Source organism: Pinus tabuliformis, chromosome 6, assembly GCF_031772625.1.
Source record: "Pinus tabuliformis cultivar Carrire ecotype Pingquan chromosome 6, CPIR1, whole genome shotgun sequence".
Classification (NCBI taxonomy): domain Eukaryota; kingdom Viridiplantae; phylum Streptophyta; class Pinopsida; order Pinales; family Pinaceae; genus Pinus; species Pinus tabuliformis.
The window spans coordinates 403603329-403612802 of NC_142292.1; positions in this window are offsets into that span (position 1 = coordinate 403603329).

Consider the following 9474-nt stretch of genomic DNA (forward strand, 5'->3'; position numbering starts at 1 on the left):
TCATTCATAGGTTTTTTGTTTATAGGATTCTCCGCTTTCTTGAAAGATTTGATTCCTTTGTGTCTTGTATATCCATTATTTTCAAAAAGGTCTAAGAGGTGGTTCTACTATTGATCAAAATGACCGTGATCTAAAATACACACAACCATGGATGCTAGAGTGTTAAGCACCTCAAGTTTCTCAGAAGGATGATGGTGAGAGTTGGCATGAAGGTAGTGTTCTGTGTCGGTTTTCTTACGATAGACCTGGTGAGATATTGAGCCATATTAGTTTATCTTGATTAGGATGTCAAGAGAGGGAAGGCTCCCATTCTCTTCTACTTCGAAGTTGATTGACTATTAAGGTGTTCTAATAAAATGTCTAATTTTTCTTTTCCATGATGCCAAATGACATAAGTGTCATTGACATATATTTTCCAAAGTTTAGGTTTTAATGGGGAAGACTCAATTCCTTTAGCTTTAAATTGTTCCATGAAAAAATAGGCAATGATGGAAGACAAAGGTGATCCCATGGCCACACTGCAAGTCTGCCCATATATATCATCTTTAAAGATGAAAAAGGTAGATTTCAGAAAAACTTATACTAATTTAGTTGTGTCAGGATGAATGATTTTGCGGAATACTTCCATGTCTTCATCTATGGGAATATTGGTATATAGATCTTTTACATAAAAACTCACCAAGATGTCAATTTGGTCTAGTTTTATCGATTTGATCTCATTGATGAAGTGATTGGAATATTTGACAAAGGAGCTAGTGTTCCCCAACATAGGCTTAAGTTTTTTAGCAAGATATTTCGCAAGATGGTAAGTGGGACCTCGAATGGTATTGAAAATGGGTCTAATGGTGATACGTTATTTGTGAATTTTATGGGGTCCATAAATCCTAGGGGTGTAGGGATTGGTTTGAATAACATATTTGATATTCTTTTCATTAATCAATTTTATCAAGTTATTAACATTCTTAGAGATCTTTTTTATGGGATTCTTTTTCAATTTAATGCAACAACCCCTATTGGTTAGGTGGTCTAGCGTATTCCCATTGCAGTGTTTTCTGTTCATTATAACATTCACATGACATTTGTGAGATTTGAAGACCACAATATTAGGGTTTTCATTTAGGGTCTTGAGAGCAAGGTATTCCTATTTGGAAATGTTGCTTCTGGGTGATTTATCATTTATGAGGATGATGGAACAATCCTATCTAATAATCTCTTTAATGTTGTCTGGTAAATACTTAATCCCATACTCAATGTGGCAAAAAATGTCTTCTTTAGGGATGGTACATGGTGAAATAGAAAAATTCAAGCCTCTTTTGAGTAGACCTAAAGTGATGTGGTCAATACGGGTGTTGCAGAGATTCATGATATGCTTACATACCTTCTTAGCATCTTATGTCGTTGTTTCATAGTCACTTTTTATTGTTTCAGTTTTTTGAATTTCTTGAACTATGGATGTTGTCCTATCATCCACTGTGAGCTTAACGCCTTCATTGGAGGCCTTATTGCATTTATTGTTCCCACTATCAAACACCCAATATGTCATTTCATCATTTCTATTTATTGTTTCAATTTCTCGAATTTCGATTTGAATGTGTGTGGCTGATGTCCTATATTCCACCATGAGATTGACTGTTTCGCTTGAGGCGACATCGCATTTACTTGTGCCAATTTCCATAATCCCATAGTCAACCAATGGATCTGGCATCGAAATTCATGCAACATGTTCAAGCAAGACCTGTGATGCATATTGATCCACTTCTCTAGCATTCATTGTAGTGGTATGAGGAACTACGCTAGTTATCTATGTGTTTGATGCCAACAAATATTCAGGTACCATGAACTCATTGATGCTTGAAAAGTATAATTCCCAGGTGTTTATGTGTTTGAAAAAGCGTCAATGTTGTATTTTTCATAAAAGGCATAAGGGAAGGAAAAAACATCTTGCAGTACCGGTGCTTTCATGTGGTCTAATACACCAATGCATTAAAGGTGAATCACACTGGTGCATGAAATGTATATCTTCCTAGTGTGGATTGATTTTATGCATGCACTGGGCTTTTGTGTGTATGAATGTATAGGGATACCATTTTTTATTATTATAAATATTGTTGTTGAACAATTTGTTTAAAGTGGTGTGCATTAATATATGATGTTCTTGTATCCATTTTCTCGTTTTTAGAAACATCGACCCGTGATAGTGCAATTATTCTAATTTTTAAAATTTTCTTTTTAAAAATTCCCCCCCCCCCCCCCCCCCTTTCATTAACCTCTAGCACCAATTTAGATGAGTGAAGGACCAATTCATCATCATTTTCATGTTCTATAATTTTCATTTCGTTACGACGAAACTATTTTCCTTTGTTGTTGGTCCCTTTCGAATATTAAACATATGTGAATTAATAGATTGTTTGAAACATGTTCTCTAATATTCTTAAGTATATTTTTAATGAAAATTAAAAAATAAATCATATTGAATAGTATTTTTTCATAAACCCTATTCATCCTTCTGCAATTTTTTCATTGGGCTTTTATAGTCTTCTGCACTTAGATCAGAAATAATCTGATCAAGCTTCCTCATTTTGTGACACTCTATGAAGTAAACTAACCAATATATATCAGTTAAACTTACATATAGTTCAAACATTAAATTTTATAAAAAAAATTCAAAGAACATGCATTTTCCACTTTTTTGGATGTCCTATCACTGTGTCGATCAGTATTTGTTTCACTTGCCCACTTCGAGGACATTTTTTTATCAATATACAACATGTATCATTCAATACATAAGCTATTAAAATATTTTATAAATAAATCATAATTGTTAGCTAATAAAAGGTTTCGTAATTGGTGAGTTTATGTGTATAAACACATTGATGTGTTTAATTTAGTAAATGCACCAATGCATCTAATTGTTGAGCACTCATAGTAAAATTATTATTTTTTAAGTAACTTAAAATTATCATGGTACAATATGTAATGATAAAAGCACCACCATCATAGTAAAAAATGAAAAACATAAAAAATTAAAGACAAGTTTTTTGGATTCAATGGTTCTATTTGTCAGAGGCACGGCAGTGTATTATATTACACAGAGTGCACCGATAAAAATATTATGTTTGTTCTTTAAATAGATAGGGCGAACACATTTTGGATCTGATTCAATAAGTGGTCCCTTTGTTTTACATGTCAAATTCCTTATATATAGTAGCAAAAATCCATTAAATATAAAGTGTATAAAATTAAAAACCCTAATTGTGAAGTTCTAGAGGCAGTTAAACCCTAAGGTAAAATTTTGCAATCACATAAGCAAGAAGAAGTGTTTAAGGTCAGTATTATTTTTTTTGTCTTTTTGTTTTCTTTTTTGCTTTTTTTTTTGTTTTTGTTTTTTCTTTGTTTTTTTTTGTTTGTTTTTTTTTATCAGAATTTTAACTAAATCGAAATAGGAGTAGAGATTGTAAATTTTTATTAGTAAAATTAATCATAATTTTTTTGCTATGGAGGGTTTTTATTTTTTCTGGATTTCAATTAAATCTAACAGAAACTGTAAAAAAAATTATTAGTAAAATCAATCGTAAAATTTAATATTTTTAATATGAAGGGTTTTCAGTGAATCACCATATCTTTCAAATTATGATCTTCTAGATGGTCCTATTATTCCAAAGTATTATGTGGCTTCACATGTTTTATTTTTGTTTTTATTTTTTATTTTTTCACATCAGTGTATTTCATAGTAAAAGGCACTAGTGCATTTACTAGTAAGACATATTGATTAAGATAACTTATCTGTGCACTAAATGATTTTAATGCACTGATATGGTAGAATTACTTTTTTTATTTCCAAAATAATGAAAATCAGTGCAATTAGTATTTAAATGCATTGATGTAGTTAGTTTTACAAGAGTACCAATATGGTTTAAAATTTATCTGAAATTTTATTTTCACGCAAAATGGCATATTCATCTCAAGTTATCCTTAAGGATGCATCCACATGAGTTACAGTAGTTCATAGTATACATTTTATGCATAAAGTTTCCTTGTTCTTAAAAAATTGATTGAAAAATATATTGAATTTCAAATGGTTCCTGAAATTATTTTTAGCTATGTACACAAAAACTTATTGTTGATTTTTCTCAAACGCAAGGAGAAAATCCCATAATATTGAATGGTCAATTCTTTAAATTCTAGCTTCTCCATATTGCTCAAAGTCCTTTGTGGATTTCTCCCTTTCCACCTCCTGTAAGTTTATATTTTATTTATATTTCCATTATCTAATTGAATTTTTTCTATCCATGTCAATTTTAATAAAAATGTTTAAAAAATTGCAAGATCGTGATTTAGATTCAAATTTAGATTGCATAAAATATTACACCAGTTTAAAAACATCAAAAGCTCTTTTTAGGAGTAGCATACCACAATTAGTTGGTAGATAAAAATGTGATCCAGGTGGATATTTGTGGCTAGCCAACTATTCAACCTATAGCTCTAGTCGGTTTCATTTGTTTCCTTGATTATAGAAGCATTTACTATTTTTAATACTTTTTTGAGTTGTGAACTCCCCCCTAAATGATGTTTTTTTGAGGTTTGCAGTAGGTCCATAGCTGTAGAAAAGTTCCAGTGGTGATTTATGTAGTACTCACGTAGATATTTCCAAGGAATTATTATATGTAGCAAACAAAGATCATATGACCAAGTTACAACCACGAGAAGTTGGCTGCCCAACTAACCCCAACGAGACCCACAAACACCCAGTGTTCCATCTCCTGAGGTTAGGGTTTCGGCTTTTTAGGGTTTTCCCTTGTTGTTCAATAATTAAAACACCCTTGAGCCTCATTGTAACACAGTTCAGATGCATATAGCCGCCAAAATTCTTCTCAGATTTAAGCTACCATCACATGAGCTAGTTTATTTCCATTCTCTTTGTAAACAAATTTCATTTCTTTGTTATTAATGAACTGAAGTTTTATTTCTATAGTATCTCGAAGTTTATGTTTGTATATGTATTCTGTTGTGTTCATGTATAAGTCTGGATCAGTGATATCAAAGTAGTCAGCCCTTTTTTTTTTCTTTGCATGTCCCCAATGAGGTCACAGTATAAGGTGTTAGGGATAAAACTAGTTGAACCTTTCTAAAACCAACCTCACAAACCCTGATGAACTCCCATGGTGGAAGAAAAGAAAGCCAAGGGAGTAGGAGATCATTTTAAAATATTCTGCGACGAATCCCTCAAGTGACAGAGGAACATGATGATGGATAAATTTTCCCATATCCTTTGATGACTAACCACATGCAGCACATATTCATCCATTAACCACTCTAGAGGTTCCACTCCCTTTAACGTACAAATGAACTTTGACTTTTCAATATTTGAAGGCCAAATAGATGAAAACATCATAGATAGATGGTTAAATCTGTTCAATGGGTATTTTTCATTTCATGACTTTTCAAATCAGGAAAATATTACATTTTCACTCCTAAAAGCCAAACCCAATGTCAAGGATTGGTGGGAAACCTACTATGAATAGAAAGATGAGAGGGAATCCTCATTGTTTTCTGTTGCACCCACTTGAAAATTATTTTTGAGATGCCCTCAAGGAATAATATTACCTTCTCAAGAGCTACAAAGGTAAATACATAAAGTGGACAATGTTCTGGTAGGGAAGGGAAAAATACGTATTGGAGTTCAAAAATATTTTGCATACCCTTCACAGGAATTTGGGTATCAAGGATTCTGAGTAATATTTGGTACTCAAGTATGGTGATTGTCTACACAAGTACATCTCGGATGAGATGGATTTCCTAGAAATATCCTTGGCACCACCTATCGATATGCTATCAATATCGAGCAAAAAATGAAATAGAAGATGTAAGACTTTGGATCTGTGAATCTGAAGCAAGGGAAAGGAACCAATAGACCGCAAAAGAAAGTACAAATCCAAGGTCGGGTGACCAAGGATAACCCGCTCATGTCACAAGAAAAGAAAAATAACTTGAAGACAAGAAAGGAAATAGGGAAATGATGTGAGTTCCATAAGATTCCCACTCATAATACAAGGGAGTGTTGATCCAAACAAACATTGGTTGCCAAGCTAAAAGCTTACGAATAAGATGCATATTTCGACCCAAAATGAGAACTCAATAAGGGGAATAACAAAGGGAAGAAAATTATTTATGTAGAGGCTAGTGCCATCATTAGCACCACTAGATCCAAAAGATTGAGCCCGAATATCTAGAGGAGTGGGAGCAACTGTTCCAGTCACAGATGTGGGTGAGGCGTTCTCCACTATGGTTCATTTTCGACAATGGAAGCTAGATTGGCCTCATTTTGTAAGAGGTCATGTAGCGGTTGGGCCTACCGACCACACCACACCCAGAATTCTACACCATTAGGTGGCTTCACTAAGGATGAGATCTCTGCTTCAGCCAATAGTGTCACCTCCCCTAGAACATCAAGCCATTCATAAATGAGGTATTGTGTGATGTTTATCCTCTTGAAGTTTGAGATGTATTATTAGGCCAAACATACTTGTGGAAGTTTCATGCAGAGTATGAGTCAAGGGGCGCACTATTATTATTTGTTTGGGCAATATGTTGTATAAGATACTGGAAGTAGCACCACCATCATTCATTTATTTGATCTCTATGAAGCCATGGAGTAAGATAATTTCCACATCCAGGAAATTTGTCTTCCGTATGATTCAACATTAGGGCAAGAAGAATGTTGTGACCAAATATGTGGCCTATAGACAGTGATCCTCTGCATGAAAGCAACAGATGGACATGTTTGTGGAGGAGTATAGGGATATCTTCACCTCACCCACATGGGTACCCCTACATTCTGAGGTTAAGCACTCCATCAATATGTCATTGGGAGTGTCGCTACCCAATGACCCTATCTATTGACACTTTATTATGGAGAACGATGAAATCAAGAGGTAGATTTATGACTTTCTACAGAAGGGGCACATTAGGCCGTGTTCATCACCCTGTGGGGGCTTGATCATGTTGGTACAAAAAAAACATGACACTTAGAGACTCTATCTTCACTATCAGGAACTAAATTTGATCATTGTCCATAATAGGTATATAATCCCATGGATGTATGAACTTTTGGACCAGATCAATGTGTCCAAATATTTCAGAAAGATATAATTGAAGTCTAGTTATCACGAGGTACTAATCGAACTATTTGATGTGTGTAAGATTGCCTTCGTATCTAGGGACAACATTTTTGAATGGTTGGTCATGCCTTTCAGATTGGCCAATTCACCCAAAACCTTTATGAGGTTGATGGACAACATCTTACAACGCTTCAGTATCTCATTCATGGTATTGTATTTGGAAAACATCTTAATCTTCAGCTAGAGTTGGGAAGAGCACCTCCACCATATTCGACAGGTCCTCCAAACCCTACGACAACACAAATTGTGTGCCAATCTAGAGAAATGAAATTTTGGTATGACCGAGGTTCAATATTTGGGGTACATCATTAATGAGAAGGGTGTGCATGTCGACCCAGCTAAGATACAAGTTATTAGGATTAGCCAGCCCCATCAATTCTAGTAAAGCTCTGCAACTTTCTAGGTCTTGACAATTTCTACCGTAGGTTCATGCTTGGGTTCTCTCATATCACCTAGCCATTGATCAAGTCACGAAGGTTGGATCGAAAGAAAAATTATTTTGGTTTGAATCCCAACAAAAGGTGTTTGCAAGTTGAAGCATCTTCTTTTCTCTATGTTGGTGCTCATATTACTAAACCTGTAAAAACAAATTGAGTTTGAGAAAAATGCCTCTAACTATGCTATTGGTGCAGTTCTCAGTCAGCAGGGGTATCTAGTAGTATATCATAGTTATATACTTTTAGAAAGAGTGTAAAATCATCCCCCATATGACAAAGAGATGTATTCCATTGTGCAATCCTGCTAAAAATGGAAGCATTACATTTTGGGGAAGGAAATGATTATCCACACAAACCACTGACCCCTGCAGTTCATACAGATACAAGGAAAGTTGCAAAATGATCACCATAAAAAATGGTCCACATACATGGAATAGTTCCATTTGAACATTAAGGACAAGAAGGGAAGCACCAATAATGTTGAATATTTCCTTAGCCAACTGCAATTCATGGCACTGACCACTGTGCTCGAATGTTGTGAAGGCGAGACTTTAGGGTGGTCAAATATTTACAAGAGTGATCTAGAATTCAGGAACTCATTCTATATGCTCTTCAAAGGCAAGAAACTTCTCGATTTTCACCTCCAGGTTGAATTTTATTCCGCCTAGGACACCTTTGTGTTCCTTCAAGCAAGTGTTCCAAGATGATTTGGGAAGCACAATATAGTCAGGTCATTGGACATTTCGGATTAGAGAAAATAATGGGAGTCTTGTAGAAGTATTTTTATTGGCCAAACCTTTGATAGGATGTTTGGAAGTACATAAAATCATACACTACCTACGTCATTACAAAACCAACCATCAAGAAGCAACGCCTATATACTCTGCCTACTCCTAGTTGGCCTTGGGAATCTGTCACAAAGGATTACATGTCAAGCTTTGCTTCTACTAAGCATGGATTCAAATACATTTTCATGGTCATTGAAAAATTCTCTAAGATGGCCATTATAGTATCCTGCAAGAAAAGTATCACAACAAATTCCACTGATAAGATCTTCTTTGAGAAAGTGTGGTGATGTAGCAGCTGCAACACCCTCAAAAATTTTGGCTTACACTTGAATTTTTGAGCCTATCGTGGATCCTATGACCATTCTTTCCTTAGTGACCTATTGGTTAGCTTATGAATTTAATCTCCCTTCTTAGATTTCAAGTGTCGTTCATGATTTTATCTTTATATAACAACTTTCGTCTTCTTGCATGGGAATTATCGCTTGTCATGCAAAGGGGAGTTTTGGTTTGCTTAAAGGGGAAATATTTTTGAAGTAATTTTTTATAATTGTATAGACATGATTCTCACTCATTTCCAAAGTTTCACCCATCATTACACAAGTATCGTCATTATCCTCACAGAGTTTATCGACGGGGTTGCACTTATCGTAAGTTTCCACAATGGTTGTTTCATTAAGAGAAGTATATTTTAATATGTTCTGGATGATCTACATTTTATCACCAAGTATCCAAGTGTGTTTTATAGTCAAGTTCTATCACTTTTCACATCCGTTACATTGATCCCACGCTTAGCCAAATTCTGAAGCATTCCTAGAAACCTAGACTCATCTAGACTTCCTAAATTGCAAACTTTGCATATCCAACCTTCAATATCTTCCCTCTCCTGTTGGAAATGTGTAATGTGTAGGAATCCCATTCTCCCTTTGCCTCCAATACTACACAGATACTTCCTCTAGTGTCCTTCCCTTAGCCATAGCTCATTGCCTCCAGAAACTATGCAGTTCTATCCATCAAGCCTCTCATCTGCCTAGTCCCCCTTGCCTCGCGAACATGCATAGTTTTTCTTCATAA